This window comes from Ovis aries, chromosome 14 (assembly GCF_016772045.2).
Source record: "Ovis aries strain OAR_USU_Benz2616 breed Rambouillet chromosome 14, ARS-UI_Ramb_v3.0, whole genome shotgun sequence".
In the NCBI taxonomy this organism is placed as follows: Eukaryota; Metazoa; Chordata; class Mammalia; order Artiodactyla; family Bovidae; genus Ovis; species Ovis aries.
Genome location: NC_056067.1, coordinates 1158665 through 1181517, shown reverse-complemented (window position 1 = coordinate 1181517; position 22853 = coordinate 1158665). Strand labels below are relative to the sequence as shown.

The following is a 22853-nucleotide window of genomic DNA, read 5'->3' as shown; positions in this document are numbered from 1 at the left end:
GCAGGGGAAGCCCAGCTGGGCTGCAGCCAGGGGCGGTATGTGTCAGGAAGGGGAGAGAGCAGGGCCACAATAGCCTGTCAGTATCTGGGGCCAGCGGAAAGGAGGCAGCTGGCGGGAGGATAAACCTCGAGCAGTCTATCTCTTCCCTCTTATCGGACTGACCCTTGGCAGCCTCGCAGCCAGTGGAGAACAAACAGTCATTAACAACCCTGCCCACACTTGCGCACAACGCGGTACAACCAGCCCAGCCCAGAGAGCCAGGGCCTCCCTTCCTGCCAGGGCAGTCTCGGGGGTCCGCCTGTCAGCCAGCCCCCATATCCTGCCCCTCCTTCCTGGGCAATGAAATGCGGCCCACCCTGGCCTCCCCCGGCCTGTGATCCCCTGGCCTTTTGGGTCAGGCCTCCATGTCACGCTACGTGTGGCTTGGCCTCACTGCCATCCCCCGCTCTCCTAAAAGCCTCTGCTCCACCCACCCTTTCCAGGTGAGTTCTCGACCCTCAGCAGGCCCGCCCAGAGTCTGCGCTACTGCCCCGGCACCTCCAGTCTTCAGCCTGTGAGCCAACCCCCAAGCTGGCTTTGGGGGGAAATTCTCACTAAAGGAGAGCCCAAGGCGGAAGGAGGTGAGGGGATTGGGAGCAGAAACAGATAGCCTGTACACAGTCATTCCAAAGCCTAACCAGTGGCCAGTATAGGACGAGAGGGATGTGAGGAGAGACCGGAGGGGTTTTTCTCTGCCTGAACCCAGCAGAGAGGCAGAGCGACACTCGGGAAGGGGGATGAGGACAATGGGAGGCAGGGGGCAGCTCCCTCGGCTGCAGGAGCCCAAGTTCTCCAGACAGAGGCCAGAGCAGGCTGGCTGCTGTTCAGTACGTCCAACTGGTCAGCAGAAAGGTTGGACCAATTCTCAGCAACTTCTGGACCCCACGGTGGTATCCTGGGGCCCGAGCACTATCTCCCCTCTCAGGATATGGCATTCCTCTGTTCGGCCTACTGGACGATTTGACAGCAAATCCATGAACAGATCTTTAAATTCTGTATTTACAGATGAGGGGCCTCTGGGGCCCAGAGAGGGGCAGCAACTGGCCCTGGGCCACACAGCACCCGTCTCCCAGCATCTCCCTAAGGAAGCGCCAACACTGGCTCCCTACACTGAAGAGCTTGCACGGGGTATCCTGCTGCAGCTTAGTCTCTAAGCTGAGTCCGACTCTGCGACTCCCTGGACTGCAGCCCACCAGGCTCCTCTGTCCATGAGATCTCCCACCCAAGAACACCAGAGTGGGCTGCCATTTCCTTCCCCAGGGAATCTTCCTGAGTCAGAGATCAAACCGGCAACTTCTGCATTGGCAGGCAGATTCTTCACCGCTGAGCCACCTGGGAAGCCGGCAACAGGGGTCCCCATGACTCTCCTAACCCCTTTCAAGCTTTCCTGTCTCCCTCTACCTGTGACACTTGGGGTTTCCCCCTGAGCCATGCCAGAGGACCCAGGAACCGGCCAGAAGCTACACAGGTGTGGCCCGGGTAGATACCAAGCCCTCTGGGACAGGACAGAACAGAGAGAAGGCCAACTGCTGGAAAGCCCCTTGCAGCTGCCCAGGCCTCAGACGGCTCCCGAGAAAACCCAAGAGAGACAGGCCGGGCCCCGGCCCCTCCCCTGCCTTGCGGCACAGCCTCGGTCCCCCTGGCTGCTGCCTGCTCGCTTGCTCGGGTAGAGGACACAGCTCAGGGGCCAGAGACTTTCATTTCCTCCTGACTCTGGTTCCACTAGCATAAAACGACAAGTATTTTGTTTTCAACTGAACTTGAGGTTGGGGGGAACTCTACTCAAAGGTCAGGGAGAGTCCCTTGCAAACCCAAAGGGATCCTCCCCGCAAAGAGGGAAGGAGGTAGTAACTGCATAGTAACAGATTGTTAACTAATTTGTAGTCGTTTCGCAGAGTATACCAGTGCGGAATCGTTATGTTGTACACCTGAAGCTAATATAACGTTGTATGTCAGTTATACGTCAATAAAAAAAGGAGGAAGGAGGGAGAGGGAGTGGAGGAGCAGGGTGGGGCTGCGGGGTGACACGGGCAGGGAGGGGGGAGCCCCACGCCAGCCCTCAATTCCCTCCCTTGTTCCTCTTCCTATACCATCCACCTCTCAACTTCCCCTTTCACTACCCCCTCCAAATTCCTCTAAACCACACGGAAAACTTGTTGACTTTTTCCTCATCAGAGCAGTCCCCTCTAGACCAACTAGCTGATATTTTGTTGCTGATTTTCTCCCTCAGAAGGCTACAGACCTGCCCGGCGTGGGGAGTGCTGCCAGCCCTCTATGCCGGGACTCCACAGCTGGAGGGCTCAGGAGCAAGGGTAGGACTGCTCTCTGGGGCCCCTGGGTCATGCCCTGACCCCTCAGGGTCTCCTCTGTCCCCCAAGCCCCTTCTCGGGAGCAGGATGGGCCTCTCGCCTCAACTGCACACAGGCAGAGCTGCTTTCTGCATCCCCCTCCTGTTCCCCACCCTGAGCCTAGGGAGGAAGAGAAGGGGAGACAAGGAAAAAGGATGCACATGGGCAAGCATGATCAAACCAGGAGAGACGCCCTCCAGACAGGAGCCGCCTGGGCTACCCGCTCCCGACCTCTGCAGCTGGGGGGATGTCAGTCAACCCCTTTCCCTCTCCGAGCTTCCTCATTTGCAGTCACATCCTCCTTAAGGAAGAAGCCGTTTGAGGATGTTTTTCAACATCTGACAGCAGAACTGTTTTGTTTTAATATGATTATTTCACAATACAAATTGAGCACTGACAGCAAAATAAGGAAAAATGACATTTGTCTCTAGATTTCTCTTGGTCCTAGTTCACCTTATTGTACACGAGTAGCAGGCACTGCGTTCATATCATGTGTGGCAAAATACTACATCCACTATGGCTGACTCATGTTGAGGTTTGACAGAAAACAGCAAAATTCTGTACAGTAATTATATAAATTCAATAAAAAATAAACAAATTTTTTAAAAAGCACACTCATTTGAATGCTAACAGCTATAACTGAGGGGGACATCCTCTTCACCCCAGGAAGATGATCCTCTCTGAAAACCTGCAGGGATAAGTGCCCTTCAGCATCACTTCTCCTGCCCCACGTCACAGAGAACCCTGCTCCCTTCCTCACTTTCTTTTTATGTATTTATTTAATTTTTTGGCTGAGTGCATGTGGGATCTTAGTTCCTCAACCAGGGATCGAACCCGAGCCCCCTGCAGTGGAAGCATGGAATCTTAACCACTGAACCACCGGGGAAGTCCTTCTCCCATTCCTGCAGCAGGAAACCTCTCCAGTCCTCAGCTAGAAAGTTGGGGTGCCCCAAAGCCCAGCCTATGCCCTGGAGCCTTAGGAGTTGTCAGCAATGGCAACGTGAAAGCGTGACTGACAATACGCTGTAATTACAATCATGATTTATAAATAAGCACCAAGAGGTGCCCCAGAATGGCTGCTTAAGGACACACACAGGCATCCCTGGTGAGCCCAGCATAACGGAAGGAAATGCCTGTTTTCCTCAGATAGCAGGCAAAGTTCACATCCTCTCCGTGCAAAATGTCATTTGCAGGTATCTGCCCTAATAGTTAGTGAGAACTTGTAGCTAAAGAGGGGAAAATCTAAAACCCAGGTCTCCAGAGAGCTGGGCCAGCTCCTTTAGTTGGTAAGGGCTCAGTTATTGGGACAACACGGTGGGGGAAAAGCTGGGGCACAGAAACTGAGAGTGAGGAATGAGGAAGAAGGCGAAGGCCACCCTCGGCGGAAATGGAGAGACAAGAGATGCAGGCACGCTGAGCATGGACCACAAAGCCCCAGTTGCTTTCAGAATGAACTGGGCCCCTGAGGCTGTGGGGCCCCACCTGCTCAGGGCTAAGGCCCCAAACCTCAGGCAGGCAGCCTGGAGTCCAGAGTAACAAGCTAACCAGGCTTCCTGGCACGCTGTCAGCATCCTGCACACAGCTCCTCCAAAGCAAGCATGCTTCATCTCCTGCAAACTCCTCCTCCTCCTGACTGCTCCACTTCAGCTAAAGGACCTGACCTCATCACCCAGGCAAGGAAGTGTCTGCTGCTGCTAAGTCGCTTCAGTCATGTCTGACTCTGTGCGACCCCATAGACGGCAGCCCACCAGGCTCCTGCATCCATGGGATTTTCCAGGCAAGAGTACTGGAGTGGGGTGCCATTGCCTTCTCAAGGAAGTTGTCTAACCCCAGTCAACTGACTGTCTGTTCCAGAAGATATCTACTTTCACAGTTCTCTAGTATCAGTCCCTTCTTTCCATTTTTACTGCCAGCTTCCAGTCTTCATTACTTCTTACCTGGACCCTAACTAGTTTTCCATTTCCTCCCTCCCTTCTTTCCTTGTCCCCTTATGTCCCAGCCATACCCTGCTACCTGCCTGCCCTCTGCCTGCTCAGAAACTTGTCGGAACCAAGCCCTCTCTCTGCCATCTGCCGAGTCCAGTCCTCACTGAACACTGTGCTGGGATTGATCTCTTGCAATCTCTACTGCCTCTTCTCCTGGGGACTCCAATTTCTGGATACGGTTTGGGGGGACTGCCTACTGTACCAGCCCTTCCCCGGCCAAGGGAGGAGGCATGGCCCAGTCTGGACCAAACAGACATCTCTTCCCTGGAACACGACTCCCAACCTATGGTGACAAAATCCCAGAGTACAGCTGGAACAGTTATCCTGGACCCAGTGGTACCCTGAAGAGGCTGGCCTTTGGCTCCTGACATACCTACTCCAAGACCCTGGAGAGGGCCTTCCCTGGCGGTCCAGTGCTTAGGAATCTGCCTGCCAATGCAGGGTACATGGGTTCGATCTCTGGTCTGGGAAGATTCCACCTGCCACGGAGCAACCAAGCCCATGCACCACAACTACTGAAGCCAGCACGCCCTAGAGCCTGTTCTCCACAAGAGCAGCCCCCGCAGCGAGAGGAGCCTGCGCACAGCAATGGACAGCCAGCACAACCAAACATAAAATAAATAAGCAATTTCTTAAAGACCTATTTAGAAGAAAAGAAAGACGAATAACTGCTTTTTAAAAAAGACCCTGCAGGGGACTTGGGTCTCAGTCATTCCTCAGATTCTAGGAGTTACCATAGCCTTCCAAGGAAGTCCTTTCCTACCAAAGTCAGCAAGGTGTTGCTTGTAACCAAACTGCTTTTTAAAATACCTCTCCTATGCTCCAACCAAAAGGGAAAATGCCCTGAAAGCGCCGTTATGGTCCCTCCTTCCCCTGCTGGCCAGTACGCTCCCCGGCCTGCAGGCACTGCTGGATCTCTGCCTTCCCCTTCAGGGCCCAACCCAGAGTCCCCTTCTGAGCCCTCTTTGGGGAATCCTCCTCTAAACCTACAAGCCCCCGGCTGCCCCTTCTGCCTCCCACCGCGGACATCGGAGTGCCTGTCTTACCCCGCTCCCGGTGGACAGAGACTTGGTCATCTTCTCCTTCACAACAGCTGGCAGAGTTCCAGACTCAATAAATTCACCAGGCTTTGTGGGCAGACAACTCAAAGGCCAATTACATGTTTCCTGGGCAACACAGGCAGTGAGGGACAAAAAGCACGGGGTCAGAAAGACCCCGTCTGGCTTCCATATCCTCCACTTACCAGCTGAGTTTATGGGCAAATCTCATAAGTTCTGTAAGCCTCAGTTCATCTGTGAAAAAGTGACAATAATGCTAACCCTGCAACACTGCTGTGAGAATGTGACGGGCCTACATGCAAGAACATCCAGCCAGGTGCCTGGCTAGAAGTAACCACTCAGGAACAGCAGCCGTCACTCCAGCTATTCACAGCTTCTGGGTTAGCAGATGCTCCTTTGGCAGGTTGAAATCATGAGCCCTGGGCCTGTTGTGTGACCACAGAGCATCTCCGTTTCTTGGTAACCCCACCTGGGTCTACCTCTGCCTTATAAACCTCCTGAAAAACAGTACATGAAAAAATATGTGGCAAAGTTAAAGCACAATGTAAGGGGTTCCTCCTGTTTGTCTCAATTTCAGAGTTCTGGCATCCTGTCCAGTGTGCAGCCACGGCCAGCACCCAACCTGCTCAGTCTGAGGGACAGGGCAGACGAGCACCTGGTTCAGGGTCTGCTTCCCCATGTCCTTCCCCAAAGCCCTGGTGCCTAAACGTCCTGCTTTGGAGCTGGGGGCGGGGGTGGGGGGGTGGGGGGGTGCGGTCCTTCCTTCAAATGGCCACAGCACAGTGTCTGCTATGTGGTTACAGGCGGACTGGGGGCTCAGGCCCTCAAGTCACCCCAACCATTAATCTAGCCAACACTGGAAAGCATGGGAAGGGCAGGAAAAGACCAGCCCAGGGAAGCTGCCAGAACAGTCCTGGGTGGGGAAACCAGGTGGGGGGCAGCCTCTCTGAAGACTTTACATGGGCCTGGATTAATTGCCCAGGCAACTCTCCTGGCCCCAAACCAGTGGTTCTCAAGTGCTATGGTCAGGAAGCCGTACAGAAATAAAATCTCAGGCCACACCCAGACTGCCTGAATCAGAAATGTCTGGGAGTGGGGCCCAGCAAACTGCGCCTTACACAGCTCTTCAGGGGGATTACTGAACACCTATTCTGTGCCAAGGACCGAGCCGCAGGGTGATATTTCAGAAACGAGGACATATCTGAAGGACTTTCACAGTCTAACGGGGTGGGCGGGGGGGGGGGGATGGGCGGGGGGAAGAGGTCAAAATCAAGTACACAATACACAAGGCAGGATGGGGTACAGAATGAGGTAAAGGAATCAGCTCCTCCTCCCCTCGCCGGCTCCTCTCTTTCCAAGTTGGGAAGCGGGAACTCCAATTCTAGGAAACCCACCCCACCTCAGGCTGCTCTTTGAGACTCCACGTAACTGCAGGTAGTTTTCCAAAGAAGAGTGATCCTCGCCCGAGGCATCTTTCAGGTCCAGAGGTTTGGCTTGTGGGGAAATGGACCATGAGGCCACACCCAGTGGTTCTTAGCAGCTGAGAAGTTGACCCCATGTGGGGTCTGGGCTGGGAAAGTTCCTAGAGGGCTGTGAGCATGCCACACAGCACATCCTGGCACTGCACTCCCACGCAGGGTCACTCCCACAGGCCCTTGGCAAGCTCACAGGGTGAGCACAGATGCAGACATAAACACGCACACAGACAGTTGGCCCCCTGGCCTCCCCACCTCCATTCTCAAGTTACAGGGTTAAAGATGTCCTATTCACAGCCAAGGGGGAGGATGAGAGAGCGGGTGCTGAAGCAGGGAACCATCTGGTTCACATCAAGATTGCTCATTCAGGACCCCAATGGAACTCCCAGAGTCTGCCTTCGTGATGGCTCATAGATTTCCCTCCCTCCCCCAACTTCCCACTGAGAAGCTGAAAACTGGGCTAAGAAGGGACAGACCCATAGGTAAATCTCCCGAAGGAAGATAAGAAAACAAAACTAAACAAAACAAAACAAAAAACCCTGATACAGGCAAGTTTCCACCACCTCTCTGAGCCCTGGCTCCCTCTTTCCTTCAAACCCTGAACATCACGACTAAACTTGAGATCACCACCTACAGTTACTACGTCTTCCTCCACAAAGAGCTCAGGGGGCACCTAGCAGCATCCTTCCCTTTGGCGGCAACCATCTCCAAAGTTAGCAGCAGAAGCAAGATGAGGCTTAGGGGTGTGGTCTCCCAGACTTCTCTTATGCCGCCATCTCCACCAATGTAGGAGGTTCCCTCCATCTCGGAGGGATGGTGGAGTCCACCATGCATAATGAGAGGAAGAAATGACCAACCAGCTTCCAGACAACTGTCCCAGAGACAAGATGGGAGTGTGCATCACTGGCTAGGACTGACTGACTGAGGGACTCCAGAGTGCCCTGAGCCCTCTCGCAGCTTTAGCTGAAAGAGGCTGCCACTCCCTTCCCACCACCAGCACCTCTCCCCTTTCCCCCAACACCACCTTAGACTCCGTTCTTCAGTGTTTTACTGTAGCTGAAAGCAAGAGGCAAGATGGGAGATGGATGCAGTCGGCAAGAAATAGAAATCAAAAGGCTAACTTGAGTAAATGAGTGATGGGTGGGGGACTCTACAGGCAAAGGAGGCCAGAAATTAAATACAGGAAGGAGGAGGGGGAAACAGAAGTGGGAAACCGCCAACAGGGAGACTAAAGTGAGCTCAGCACAGAGCTGCAGCAGGCAACTGGGAAGTTTGGTCCAGTCACAGAGGAATGACTGGAGGGAAGAAATGACTCTTTCATGGCAAGGCAAGGGCTCAGATCAGCCCCACAGGGCTGGGGCATGGACTTGGCCAAGTTCCTGGTTTGTGCCAAGCCTCGGTTTCTCCGAAGTGGGAAGGAGGTCAGGCTGTTGGTCTCGTCAGAGAGAACTGGGCCACTGTGGATGGCTCGGGGGCAGTGCCAGGTAGGGGAAAGAGGAGAGAGCTGCCGATGGTGCAAAGACAGCCTGTGGCCAGGAGGAGCGGGGCGAGGGTCTCCAAGGAGTGCACAGGCCAGGAGAGCGCGCGGGGCTGCGGGTGCGAACTAGGCAGTGGACTGAAGTCGGGACTGGGGCACGGAGCACTTCCCGGGGCTGGGGACTGCCCCCACGGGGTGCAAGAGCCGCGCGTGGGAACGGCTGGAGGTGCAGGAGCAGAAGGCGGGCAACCGGGAGGGAGGCCAGGGCAAGAGGACCACCGCCCCCACGGGGGATCCCAGGGCCCCGACCCAGGGGAAGTTGCCGGGGTGGAGCGGGAGGGTCTGGGCCGCTGGTCGAGCCAGCTGCCCGCGCGGAGGGGGTTCGCAGCAGCGAGGGGCCCGGGGCGCCTTGTATCCCGCCCGCCCGCCCGCGCACCTCAGTCAGCTCCGGGCGCCGCGCGGGCCATGCTCGCCGCTCCCGCCGCCGCCGCCGCCGGTGCAGAGAAAGCCGCCGCCTCCGTCGGCGTCCGGACCCGTTAGCTCAGCGGCTCCCCAGTCCGCCCGCAGCGGGCCAGTCCCGCCCTTACCCGCCCCGAGCGAGCCGCCGCCGCCGCCGCCTCAGCCCGGCCCCTCCCCCCACCCAGCCTGACTGGAAAGGAAGGGTGGGGGCGGGGGGCTAGGGCCCCCTCCCCACTCACATCCTCCGGCCCTGCCCCGCCCCCTCCCCCGCTCGCTTAGTCATCCTGGGAAATGGAGTCCAGCGCGCGCCGCGCCGCCAGGAGAGCCCGGCGCGCGGAACTACTACTCCCAGAAGACAGCGCGCCAGCTCGCGCGCTTGTGGGCTTTGTAGTCCCGCGGGGACTCGGGGCGTCTACAGCGCGGGAGGGGAGGGGGATGGGAGGTTTCCACTCCCGGGAGGCCGGGGTACCGACGGCGGAGACAGGGTGTGGGGTCTGCGACGCGCTGTGCCGGAGCTGAATACCTGGACTTCGAGGGGGGCGCCCAGCAGCGGAGGATGCCTCACACGGCTGTGGTCCGCTGCAGCCGCGCAGGGCTGCAGGCGAAGCCTCTGGCTCGAGAGCCTCACCCTGGGGACGGTTACCATTCGCGCGGAAACAGCCTTGACCTGAGGCTAGCTTGGCTTCCTGCCCGGGCTCCGCAAGCCCGAGCTGCGGTGAGGCCGGAGCTGCGGTGAGGCCGCTGCGTCCAGGCGGGAGAAAAATCACCCCACGTGGGCGTGGGGTTTTCCCTGCCTGGAAAAAGGAGGCCGAGTGTCTCTCGGTTTCCTGGAGCGCTCATCCCCCTGGGGACCTTCTATTGATAATTCCAGTCCCACCCACTCTCTTTCTAGCTGACCCTCTTAGCTCCCTACTGTTTAGGACAAAGTACACACATAGGGCAAAGTATTAACCATTTGAAATATTTTTCTATGTCTTCTCTTAGCACGTGCTTTCCCCAGTTTCCAGATCTACCTCAAATTGTTGAAATTCCCAGTTGCCCTCCAAGCTTTATCGCCTCTGGCAGAGGGAGGCCTGTAAGTCGCTGATTCTTTGACAGGCGGCTATCAGATTCTCCTGGAGAGTTTGTTTAAACACAGCTGACCCATACCCCTCCCGTGGGAGGAGCCTGCTGTGGGATAATATGAGCCTCAGAGGAGCCAGGCCATAGAAAGTGGGGTTTCAGGCTAGTTTAGCACAAAAACATTCTTTTTATTTTAAATAAATCAATCAGTTGATGCAGTGAAAGGAAAATGCTACATGAACCTGAGGGCTTCTCTGAGAGCTCAGCTGGTAAAGAATCTGCCTGCAATGCATGAGACCCTGGTTTGATTCCTGGGTGGGAAAGATCTGGAGAAGGGCTACCCACTCCAGTATTCTTGGACTTCCATGTAGCTCAGCTGGTGAAGAATCCACCAGCAATGTGGGAGACCTGGATTTGATCCCTGGTGAAGGGAAAGGCTACCCACTCCAGTATTCTGGCCTGGAGAATTTCATGGACTGTCTAGGCCATGGGGTCAAAAAGAGTCAGACATGACTGAATGACTTTCACTTTCCGCATGAGCCTGAAGGATGTCCCAATCCTTAGCCTTTAGCATTCTCTTCAAAGCTGGTAAGGTTTTCTGTTCCAAAGGGGAGCTTGTAGGGTATACCTGGTACTACTCCCCAAACTACGGATGCAAGCCAGGGGTTGAGATCTCAAACCTCTAGGATAGGGTCAGCTCCGTAGAATCCTCTGCTTCCAGGTGTTCCATGACCTATAACAGGCTGGAGGATTGAGAGGTCAGAAGGTGGATTCTTGACTTGTCAGGAATCCGAAAGTGACTCTCACACCACACCTACCTGGGTAGACCCTTAACCACCTGCTAGCCTGATGTTCTGGGAGCTATAGAACTCCAAGACGAAACTTGGTGACCACCCTCCGGTACGATTTCAGCTGTGGGATGATCAAGTTCTCTGCTCCACCAAACTCTAACCAGGCTCCTGTAGGCCCGCTTCTCCCATATGTCTCAACCTTGGCCTATGAAAACTATACTCTTGGTTAGGACTCGACTGGTCCACTGCAGTTCAGTCCCTAGTCAGGGAACTAAGATCACATCCCACATGCCACACAGCGCAGCCACAAAACCACCCCCCCCCAAAACCAAAAAACTGTACTCTCAACGCAGATGACTTTATCCACCTCCTCCCTGGTGGTTCAGACAGTAAAGAATCTGCCTGCAGTGCAGGAGACCAGGGTTCAATCCCTGGATTGGGAAAGATCCCCTGGAGAAGGGAATGGCTACCCACTCCAGTCTCCTTGCCTAGAGAATTCCATGGACAGAGGAGCCTTGCAGGCTACAGTCCATGGGGTCACAAAGAGTTGGACATGACTGAGGACTGAACCACTAACACACACAACCTCCCCCCACATTAAAAGACTTAAACACAGTAGCATAGTCTCTAATATCTCAAGGCCGCATCCTTGGGACGGCTCTACCCCCACCAAGTGCCTGCCTGATAAAGCTCAAAAATTTACTGTTTATTCTAGCCAATACCAGTTATAAGTACCCCCCCACCCCTTCTTAGAGTGTTTACTAAAAAGGCTTACAGTTGTGACTTCTTCCTTTCCCTTTAAGGTGTGAATCAAATGTATATGTCTTATGTGTCTTTCTCAAGGACCTGAAAGCCATTCCTCTGAAATATAACCACTGGAAAGAATAGGGCCTCTGTGGGAGAGTAGAATCCTAACTTCAGTACTTGCCAGCTCACAGATACAGCTGACCTAGTCAGCATTTACACTGACCAACCCTTTGTACTTTTTCACTTCTCTGCTCACCTCCCTCCATACTTCATTCTCCCTTTAAAGTGTCCAGTCGCCTCTGTGTAAATCCAAGTTGCAGTGTATATCAATAACATATTGGTTAAAACCTGTCCTTACCACTTTAACTAGTGCCTGCTTTGTTTATTTTTGTGTCAATTATTAAGATTTTTTGTCTGTTAACTATTAAGATGTTTTTGTTTATCTTTGACAAAATGGATATGAGCGGTGAGCCCTGGGGCCCCAAGCTCCAGCCTTCCTCCCATCCACCAAAGGCCAAAGGGTGAGTTATTGCTAGGTCCCTCGGCATGTAGCCCAGAGGACACCAGAGGCATTGGACCCTGACTAATGCTGACCTCTCTGGGGAATGCTTGAATGCTTTTCTGTTTTTAATTTTTTTGATTTGTGTCCCTGTCACAGACTATAGTCTGTGCATGCTCCGTCATGTCCGACTCTTTGCGACCCCATGGACCGTACATAGCCCGCCAGGCTACTCTGTCCGTGAGATTCTCCAGGCAAGAATACTGGACTGGGTTGCCATTTCCTATTGCAGGGGATCTTCCCAACCCAGGGATCGAACCTGCCTCTCTCCCAACCCAGGGATCGAACCTGCCTCTCTCCCAACCCAGGGATCGAACCTGCCTCTCTCCCAACCCAGGGATCGAACCTGCCTCTTGTATCTCCTGCACTGGCAGGCAGATTCTTAACTGCTGCGCCACCTGGGAAGCCTGTCACGGATGACAGGGGGTTAAGTAATCCACATACAACTCCATGCTCTGCCCCTAAGACCAGCTGCCAGGCCCTTCCTGTAAGGACTTTGCCGCTGCGCCTCAGTCACATGCGATGGCGACTTTCCCTCACAGGCAGAAGGGAATGAGTCTTTTTGTGTTGACACCCATCACCCAAATGTCTGTTAGCAGATTACTCAGGAGATGTCATTTCATGGGCAGCGCAGAGACCCTCTCTGTCCCACAGCTCCAACAGGAGCTGCCATCATCACCCACCTATCTCCCAGTTAGATGTCAGATTGGTCTTTCCCCATTTCCTCTTGCTAGTGGTGTTTTCCTGTCCTCTCCACCAGTCCAAATTCTGCCGGACTGTTTGAAGTCTACCTTGAGGTTCTCCTTCCTCCTCAAGGTTCTCCCCAGTGGCCTCAGCCGCACAGCCACCTGCGAACGTCACCTCTCGCGTCATACTGGAATTCGCACCATTGACTTAAAAGCTGACCTTTGCTGGTGACCATCCACAGCAAGGGAAGCAGTGGACCAGGAAGTGAAGGAGACCGAGGAGCCATGTGGCTTTGGAGGCAAACTGCAACTAAGTAGCAACATGCAAAGAGGAGGTGGCTCCCTCCCTCCCCCGCTTTCTGCTTGACCCAGAAAGGTCAGCTCCCACACCTAATGGTCTGTGTGACCCGGAGCAAACTACACAATTCTGTGATCTGTAAAATGGCGATGATAATAACAGAATGGCCATAATAACAGACCCTTCTTGTAGCACTGTTGTAAAGAGTAAATGAAAAAAAAAATGATGTTGGATAGAAAGACTGTCAAAAAGAAATCAAGTCAATCTGTATATTTAATGTGATCACAGTACAAATACCAGCAGCATTTGTTTTGTTTTGTTTTTGGAGAGGGAGGAAGAGGAGCAGGTCAGTTTATTTTAAAAATTCATTTGGAGGGCTTCCCTGATAGTCCACTGGGTAAGAATCTGCCTTACAATGCAGGGGACAGTGATTAGATCCCTAGTCAGGGAAGATTCCACATGTTGCTGAACTAAGCACCAGCTCTACACCGATTAAGCCAGCACTCTACAGCCTGCAAGCCTCAGCTACTGAAGCCCACGTGCCTAGAGCCGTGTTCTGCCACAAGAAAAGCCACTGCAATGAGAAGCCCGAGCACTGCAATAAAGACCCACCACAGCCAATAAATAACTCTTTTTAAAAAATTCATTTGAAAAAATAATAAGCAAGATTAGTGCCAACAATAAAAAAAATCAATCAATGGTCAAATTTAAGAAAGAAATGGAAAAATCTATTTGAGCCAACCTGAGGACTGTTCTGCCTATCAGAAGTCAAAGCACAATTATATAAGTTCTTGAGACAAAAGGTTATTCATCGAATGACATATTGACAGTTTACAGACCCCAGATGTGCACGTACAAAGCAACTGGTGTGTCATCATGACCACCTGCAAGATTAAGGAAGGTTACCTCCTAAGGAGGTCTGGTTTATGCAAGTACACAGTACTCTCTAAAGGAGAGAGAGGAGGCCCAAATGGCAAAGAGACGTGAATTTTATTTAATCACGAGTGAGGAAATTTTTGAAAAACTAGTAATATGAAGAAGTAGTGAATGTCCTCTCGGATATTAAACATATTATAAACGTACCTTTAGAATAGTGTAATAGATCAATAGCATAGACCTGCAAGTCTACAAATAAACTCAGATACAGAAATATGGTAAAGACATATGGTAAAGATACATTTCAAATAAGTGAGAGGAAAGATGAATTATTCTATAAATGGTGTAGGGACAGTTGGAGAACCATCTGCTCAAATATTAACTTAACTCTGGATCTAGTAAAAAAAATCACCAATGGCTACCAATATGAAAAATGAAGACAGATAATGGACCCCTGATGGAAGTAAAATATTCAGAAAGTAGTGGTGAAAAAATAAATCACCCCAAATCTGACAACTACCAATGTACAGAAAGTACAAATATTGAGAGGAATCTCTTATTTGAAACTATCGCATAATTTAAAAAAACATTTTATTGTGTGATATTTCTCCTAGAAATCTTGATTCCAGCTTTTGCTTCATCCAGCCCAGTGTTTCTCATGATGTACTCTGCATATAAGTTAAAAACGCAGGGTGACAATATACAGCCTTGAGTACTCCTTTTCCTATTTGGAACCAGTCTGTTGTTCCATGTCCAGTTCTAACTGTTGCTTCCTGACCTGCATACAGATTTCTCAAGAGGCAGGTCAGATGGTCTGGCATTCCTGTCTCTTTAAGAATTTTCCAGTTTGATGTGATCCACACAGTCAAAGGCTTTGGCATAGTCAATAAAGCAGAAATAGCTGTTTTTCTGGAACTCTCTTGCTTTATCGATGATCCAACAGATGTTGGCAATTTGACCTCTGGTTCCTCTCCATTTTCTAAATCTAGTTTGAACATCTGGAAGCTCACAGTTCATGTACTGTTGAAGCCTGGCCTGGAGAATTTTGAGCATTACTTAAGTGTGAGATGAGTGCAATTGTCTGGTGGTTTGAGCATTCCTTGGCATTGTCTTTCTTTGGGATTCGAATGAAGACTGACTTTCCCAGTCCTGACTTTCCCAAATTTGCTGGCATATTGAGTGAAGCACTTTCACAGCATCATCTCTGAGGATTTGAAATAGCTCGACTGGAATTCCATCACCTCCACTAGCTTTGTTCGTAGTGATGCTTCCTAAGGCCCACTTGATTTCACATTCCAGGATGTCTAGTTCTAGGTGAGTGATCACACCATCATGATTATCTGGGACATGAAGGTCTTTTTTATATACTTCTGTGTATGGTATATTGTCACCCTGCTTATTTAACTTATATACAGAGTACATCATGAGAAATGCTGGGCTGGAAAAGAAGCACAAGCTGGAATCAAGATTGCCAGGAGAAATATCAATAACCTCAGATATGCAGATGACACCACCCTTGTGGCAGAAAGTGAAGAGGAACTAAAAAGCCTCTTGATGAAAGTGAAAGAGGAGAGTGAAAAAGTTGGCTTAAATCTCAACATTCAGAAAACGAAGATCATGGCATCTCGTCCCATCACTCCATGGGAAATAGATGGGGAAACAGTGGAAACAGTGTCAGACTTTATTTTGGGGGCTCCAAAATCACTGCAGATGGTGACTGCAGCCATGAAATTAAAAGACGCTTACTCCTTGGAAGGAAAGTTATGACCAACCTAGCTAGCATATTGAAAAGCAGAGACATTGCCAACAAAGGTCCATCTATTCAAGGCTATGGTTTTTCCTGTGGTCATGTATGGATGTGAGAGTTGGACTGTGAGGAAAGCTGAGTGCTGAAGAATTGATGCTTTTGAACTGTGGTGTTGGAGAAGACTCTTGAGAGTCCCTTGGACTGCAAGGAGATTCAACCAGTCCATTCTAAAGATCAGTCCTGGGTGTTCTTTGGAAGGACGGATGCTAAAGCTGAAACTCCAGTACTCTGGCCACCTCATGCGAAGAGTTGACTCATTGGAAAAGACTCTGATGCTGGGAGGGATTGGGGGCAGGAGAAGAAGGGGACAACAGAGGGTGAGATGGCTGGATGGCATCACCGACTCGATGGACGTGAGTTTGGGTGAACTCCTGGAGCTGGTGATGGACAGGGAGGCCTGACGTGCTGCAATTCACGGGGTGGCAAAGAGTTGGACACAACTGAGCAACTGAACTGAACTGATTTGCGTATTCTTGCCATGTCTTCTTAATATCTTCTGCTTCTGTTAGGTCCATACCATTTCTGTCCTTTATTGTGACCATCTTTACATGAAGTGTTTGTTCCCTTGGTATCTCTAATTTTCCTGAAGAGATCTCTAGTCTTTCCCATTCTATTGTTTTCCTCTATTTCTTTGCATTGATCTCTGAGGAAGGCTTTCTTATCTCTCCTTGCTATTCTTTGGAACTCTGCATTCAAATGGGTATAGCTTTTCTTTTCTCCCTTGCTTTTCGCTTCCCTTCTTTTCACAGTTATTTTGCCTTTTTGTATTTCTCTTTCTTGGGGATGGTCTTTATCCCTGTCTCCTGCACAGTGTCACGTGGGTGCTTTTTTCAGATTCTTTTCCATTAGAGGCTATTACACTATATTGAGTATAGTTCCCTGTGTTATATAGTAGGTCTTTGTTGTTTACCTATTTTACGTATAGTAACGTGTATATGTTTAGGAGGAAATAGCAACCCACTCCAGTATTCTTGCCTGGAAAATTCCATACAGAGAGGAGCCTGGCAGGCTATAGCGCATGGGTCACAGAGGGTCAGACACAATGAGCACGCATGCACACACACACACGCACACACTCACAATGTTAATCCCAAACTTCTAGTTTATAATTTATAAAATGTTTTTTTAAAGCTTAGTCAGATGTGTACAGCATACCCAGCTAAAAACCAAAACCACAACAGAAACCAAGTCAACAGAAAAGTGGAAGAAAATTTTGCAATTTATATCAGGTAGAAAAGGCTAATACAAAGCGCTCTGTAAATCAGTAAAATTACCAAGGAACAATGGGGCCTGTGAAAAGAACACAGACAGTTCGCAGAGAAGGACACAAATGGTTGTGACATGCAAACATGAGTAGCTTCACCCTTTAAAAACAAAAATTATGGTAGGGACTTCCTTGGTGGTCCAGTGGTTAAGACTTCACCTTCCAATGCAGCGGTTGCATGTTTGATCCCTGCTTGGGAAGCTTAGATCCCACATGCCCACAGCCAAAAAGCCAAAAAATGAAACAGGAGCAACACTGTCACAAATACAATAAAGAGTTTTAAAATGGTCCACATTAAAAAATCCTTAAAAATTGTAGTAAAATATACACAAAATTTACCATCTTAACCATTTTTAATTGTACAGTTCAGTGGCATTAAGTACATTCAAGTTGTTGTATGGTAAACACTACCGTTTATCTTCATAATTTTTTGGTTTTCCCAAACTCAAACTATGTGCTCATTAAGCTGTTACTCCCCACACTTTCCCCTCCTCCCAGTCCCTGACAATCACCAGCCTACTTCCTGTCTCTATGAATTTGACTATCAAGGCACGCAAGTATGAAGACAATATTTGTCCTTTTGTGCCTGGCTTATTTCACTTAGCATAATGTCCTCAGTGTTCATCCATGTTGTGGCATGCGTCAAGATTTCCTTCTTTTTGTAGGCTGAATAATACTCTATTGTATACACTGATATGTGCCACATTTTATCCATTCATCTGTTGATGGACACTCGGGTTGTTTCCATCTTTTGGCTATTGTGACCAAAGATGCTATGAACATGGGTTTACAAATATCTCTTTGAGTTCCTGGTTTCAATTCCTTTGGATGTATACCAAAAGTGAAATTCCTGGATCATATGATAATTCTGCCTTTAATTTTTTGAGGAACCATCATAATGTTTTCCATAGTGGCTGCACCATTTTATATTCGCACCAACAGTATGCAAGGATTTTAGTTCTTCCAAGTTCTGACACTTATTTTCTGAGTTTCACTTGTAATAATAAAAGAAATGCAAATTACAACCACACCGAGATATCATTTTTCACCTATCAGATTGGCAAAGATCAAAAAGCTTGATAGCTATCTTGGGAAGAATATGGGGAACAAGGATTGTGGTACACTGCCAGTGCGGTTGGAAATCCATACGGCCTCTGCGAAGAGCGACTTGGTAATGTCTTCAAATTACACATGCACACGCAATTTGACCTAGTAATTTCTAAGGAGGTATCCATCCTATCTGAACATGTTCTTAATTACACATAGAGATGGATATTTGTTAAAGCATTGTAAGAAAAAAGATTAAAGATGATCTAAATGTTGTTAATCCAGATTAAAGATTAAATGAATGGAACTGGGGAAGCTTCAGTTGATGGTGTCAATTGTTATCACTCTGCTCCTGCTCACTCACTTCAGTTATCTCCAACTCTTTGCAACCCTATAGACTGTAGCCCGCCAGGCTCCTTTGTCCATTGGACTTCCCCGGCAAGAATACTGCAGTGGTTTGCTATGCCCTCCTCCAAGGGGATCTTCCCAACCCAGGGAATGAACCCACGTCTCCTGCATTGCAGGAGGATTCTTTACCACTAAGTCACCAGGGTAAGCCCTTTTGTTATCATTACTTCACTAGATAACAGACTTTTGGAGAGTAGTTCTGTTCAGTTCAGTTCAGTTCAGTCGCTCAGTCGTGTCCGACTCTTTGCGACCCCATGAATCGAAGCACGCCAGGCCTTCCTGTCCATCACCATCTCCCGGAGTTCATTCAGACTCACGTCCATCGAGTCTGTGATGCCATCCAGCCATCTCATCCTCGGTCATCCCCTTCTCCTCCTGCCTCCAATCCCTCCCAGCATCAGAGTCTTTTCCAATGAGTCAACTCTTCGCATGAGGTGGCCAAAGTACTGGAGTTTCAGCTTCAGCATCATTCCTTCCAAACAAATCCCAGGGCTGATCTCCTTTAGAATGGACTGGTTGGATCTCCTTGCAGTCCAAGGGACTCTCAAGAGTCTTCTCCAACACCACAGTTCAAAAGCATCAATTCTTCAGCACTCAGCCTCCTTCACAATCCAACTCTCACATCCATACATAACCACAGGAAAAACCATAGCCTTGACTAGACGGACCTTAGTCGGCAAAATAATGTCTCTGCTTTTGAATATACTATCTAGGTTGGTCATAACTTTTCTTCCAAGGAGTAAGCGTCTTTTAATTTCATGGCTGCAGTCACTATCTGCAGTGATTTTGGAGCCCCAGAAAATAAAGTTTGACACTGTTACCACTGTTTCCCCATCTATTTCCCATGAAGTGATGGGACTGGATGCCATGATCTTCGTTTTCTGAATGTTGAGCTTTAAGCCAACTTTTTCGCTCTCTTTCACTTTCATCAAGAGGCTTTCGGGCTTTTGTAGGTCCAAACAGACCTTCCAGAAATACTGATCAGATTGACTATTTCTTAGCCTCTGGCAGAATTAGATCGGCAGACAGCTCAGCAAGAGAGTGTAGTTTATCCAAAGTCCTCCACAGAATGTGTACTACACGTTATGCGCAAAGCACACTGGTAGGCACTGTGAAAATGACTGAAACTGAAGAATTGAACCCTGTCTTCTCAGAGCGTGAGACCTTGTGAAACACTCTGACAGACCTTAAAAGTATTTAACTTTTTAAAAGGTGTATTTTCAAATATATCAATGGAGACCATTGATCTGGTGTATAAACTAAGGCTCAGCTCAGAGAAACTGTATATAAACAGTCCCAGGGGTTGAGACTCTAAGCTTTCACTGCCAAGGTTCAGTCCCTGGTCGAGGAACTAAGATTCCCACAAGCTGCAGGCATGGCCTGAAAAAAGGATTCCTTAACATATTTGTGAAATGCTTTATAGCTTAGCCTAGAGGTTCCCCATCCAGATAGGAATTGTTTTTCCCTAGCTCTGTACCTGTCCACTGAGAAGACCCGGGAGCAATGACACCCCATTAGCAACAAGCACATAAATGTGTCATTGTTTGTTCGCTTTAACATGTTCTGGCTGTGCGGCATGGAGGATCTTAGTTCCCCAAGCAGGGATCAAACCCATGACCGCTGCACTGAAAAAGCAGTCTTAACCACTGGATCGCCACGGAAGTCCCTCAGTGGCGTTTATTTTAAGTTGAGGTGAAATTCACGGAACATAAAATTAACTATGATAAAGTATACAATTCAGTGTATTTAGCGCATTCACGGTGTCTAGAAACCAGTACCTCTAGTTCCAAAACCTTTTCATCACCTCACATGTTATAATATAGGATAGTCACAAGAAAACCCTGTACCCATTAAGCGATCACTCCCCATTCTTCCCACCCCCAGCCCCTAGCAACTGAGCTTGCTTTCTGTCTCTATGGATTTAACACTTTTGAACACTTCATATAAATGGAATCACAAAATAGTTAGCAATTTTTGCCTGAGTTCTTTCATTTTGCACATTTTCGATTCATCCATGTTGCAGTATGCATTAATATCTCATTATTTTTATGGTTGAGTACTATTTCATTGTATGAATATATATATACACACACATTTTGCTTACTCAGTCTATTTATTTTAAAGTTGTGGGGATAAAATAAACCCATTTATCTTTATTTAGTGGATCTTTACCTCTCCTGAAGCAACACTTGTTAACATCCTATGTTGTTGTTTAGTTGCTAAGTCATGTCTGACTCTTTGTGACTCCATGGATTATAGTCCACCAGGTTCCTCTGTCCATGGGACTTCCCAGGCAAGAGTACTGGAGTGGGCTGCCATTTCCTACTATATCCTACTATTAATATATAATCACATCCTATAGAATATATATACATATATGTGTATATATGTACATCCTATAGCATGTATACAGATATAGACACATCCTATAGCAGCACTCTTTGGAAAATACTGCATAAGATATTTGGAAAAGGCAAGTCAGGCTTTGGGGAAGATGGCCACTTAATGATAAAGTACACTTAATAGCTCTCCAGAAAGGGTTACCTATTTGGTTATCCTATCAGGTCTGGATTTTGATTATTTAAAACCATACCCGGGACTTCCCTGTCAGTCCAGGGGTTAGGACTCCACGTTTCCACTGTAGGGGCACAGGTTCCATCCCTGGTCGGGGAACTAAGGTCCCGTAAGTCATGTGGAGTGGCAAGGAAAAAAAGGAGAAAAAATAATCAGCTGCTTCAATTTCTCCTTGAAAGACTGGTAGGAGAGTTTATTATCCTCTCCTCACCTTCATCATCTAGCTCCCATCTCTCCAGCAGTTCCCCTGCAGTAAATGCTCTTGGTAATATGCTTTCATAGGGATGGACCACCCATTCCCCAGCTGTCATGAGTGCTGGCTGCTAGCATCTCATAGCTGACTCCTTCTCCGGAGAACTGGTATCAGTCCCTGCGAACCGCTTTGCCTGGAGATGCCCAGGAAACTTTGCTCCTCTTTTCCCTGCCTCCCCCTGGCCCACCCGTAGCCAACGACCGGCGTGGGGTACAAGGTCCAGATCCCGGCTTCTAAAATAAGCCCTGTGGTGCATTTTATGCTCCTGAGATCCCCAGAGGATGAGACTGAGGCTAGACTTAGCTAAGCCATCTTTGGTTTGCTTTTTCCCCTGCCTTATTCTGTCTCTCTCACTACCCTAAAAAGTCACTCCCACAAGAATCCCTCTGTCTGGTTCTGCATCTAGGGAACTCAGCCTAAGATACCCCTGGGTAGCCCTGACTCCCAGAGGGATATCCTGCAGCAGCCACTCGTCTCATGCAGGGTCCTGCAGATTGCAACTCCTCCAAGAAGCCTTCCAGTCTTGCACCCTCACAGTCTAGCAGCATGTTCAATAAGGAAGTGGGATGCCTACTTGGACTACCCGCATAGCTCAGCTGGTAAAGTATCTGCTTACAATGCAGGAGAACCCAGTTTGATTCCCGGGTCAGGACGATCCACTGGGGAAGGGATTGGCTACCCACTCTAGTATTCTTGGACTTCCCTTGTGACTCAGCTGGTAAAGAATTTGCCTGCAATGCAGGAGACCTGGGTTCGATTCCTGGGTTGGGAAGATCCCCTGGAGAAGGGAAAGGCTACCCACTCCAGTATTCTGGCCTGAAGAATGCCATGGACTGTACAGTCCACAGGGTTGCAAAGAGTCAGACACGACTGAGCGACTTTCAGTTCACTTTACTTCTGGATGCCTACTCCGTGCCAGGGACGTGCTAGACCGTTAGGCAAATACTGTTGTATTCTTACAGAGGAAGAAACTGAAGCTCAAAGAATTTGAGTGGTTTGCTCACACTGTCAGAAAGTGATGAGAACTGGAGAGGATTTGTCTGATTTCGAACCCTAGAATCTATCCTATATTATAACATCAGAATTTTTTTTTTTTTTTTTTTATGGCTCTGTCTACCCAGATCATGGGGGGTAGAGAGCTACACGTTTTTGTGTCTGCTGCTGACAGGCTGCACTGAGGACTTGATCTCATTATAAAAACCTCTGTGAATATCTTTACTAGTGGCCTTGGAGCCCGACCCAGCGAGCCTGCCTGCCCTAGGATGTGGGGGGAAGCCTTTGGCCTCTGAGCAGGAACACTGTTTCCCTTGAGCCACCCCCAGGGCTGCAGCTGCAGGCACCCCTTCCTTCTCCTCCACTGCAGAGCAGGGTCTGCATTGCTAGGAACAGCTCTCCTGGAGGCTTCCTGGTTCACAGGAGGAGGAGTGGGTGCTGAAGTGCAGGAAGAAGGAGACCTGGGCCAAGTGAAGAGAGGGGGTGACTCCAGGGGGAGAAAGGGGGATGGAGAGAGGTTTGGGGGAGGAAGTGGGGGAGTGGGAGCCGAGCACGGGATTGCTCTTTATTCATTCCATCATTCAACACATTGTTTTAACCACGGACGATGTCCCAGGCATGTTCCAGGCATGTTCCGGTGACTGAGG

The 22853-nt window shown here is 49.5% G+C and overlaps 1 protein-coding gene and 1 long non-coding RNA gene across 6 annotated transcripts in view; one reads left to right on the top strand and one right to left on the bottom strand.

Annotated features, from left to right (window-relative positions):
- ST3GAL2 (ST3 beta-galactoside alpha-2,3-sialyltransferase 2) overlaps positions 1-9945 on the bottom strand; it is a 48748-nt gene extending 38803 nt beyond the window's left edge. For 3 of the 5 annotated variants that reach the window (XM_060398221.1, XM_060398224.1, XM_015100362.3), the window contains exon 1: positions 8819-8920. The gene's annotated coding sequence lies outside the window, so the exon portion shown is untranslated. Of the gene's footprint in view, positions 1-8818; positions 8921-9364; positions 9614-9854 lie in introns of those variants that run through there. The other 2 variants (XM_060398225.1, XM_060398223.1) reach the window with 2 other exon arrangements.
- Positions 226-1288, top strand: LOC132657715 (uncharacterized). The gene is made up of 2 exons (XR_009596247.1): positions 226-482; positions 1045-1288. It is a non-coding gene; the product is annotated as an uncharacterized LOC132657715 (long non-coding RNA).
- Positions 9946-22853: the final 12908 nt, after the last annotated feature.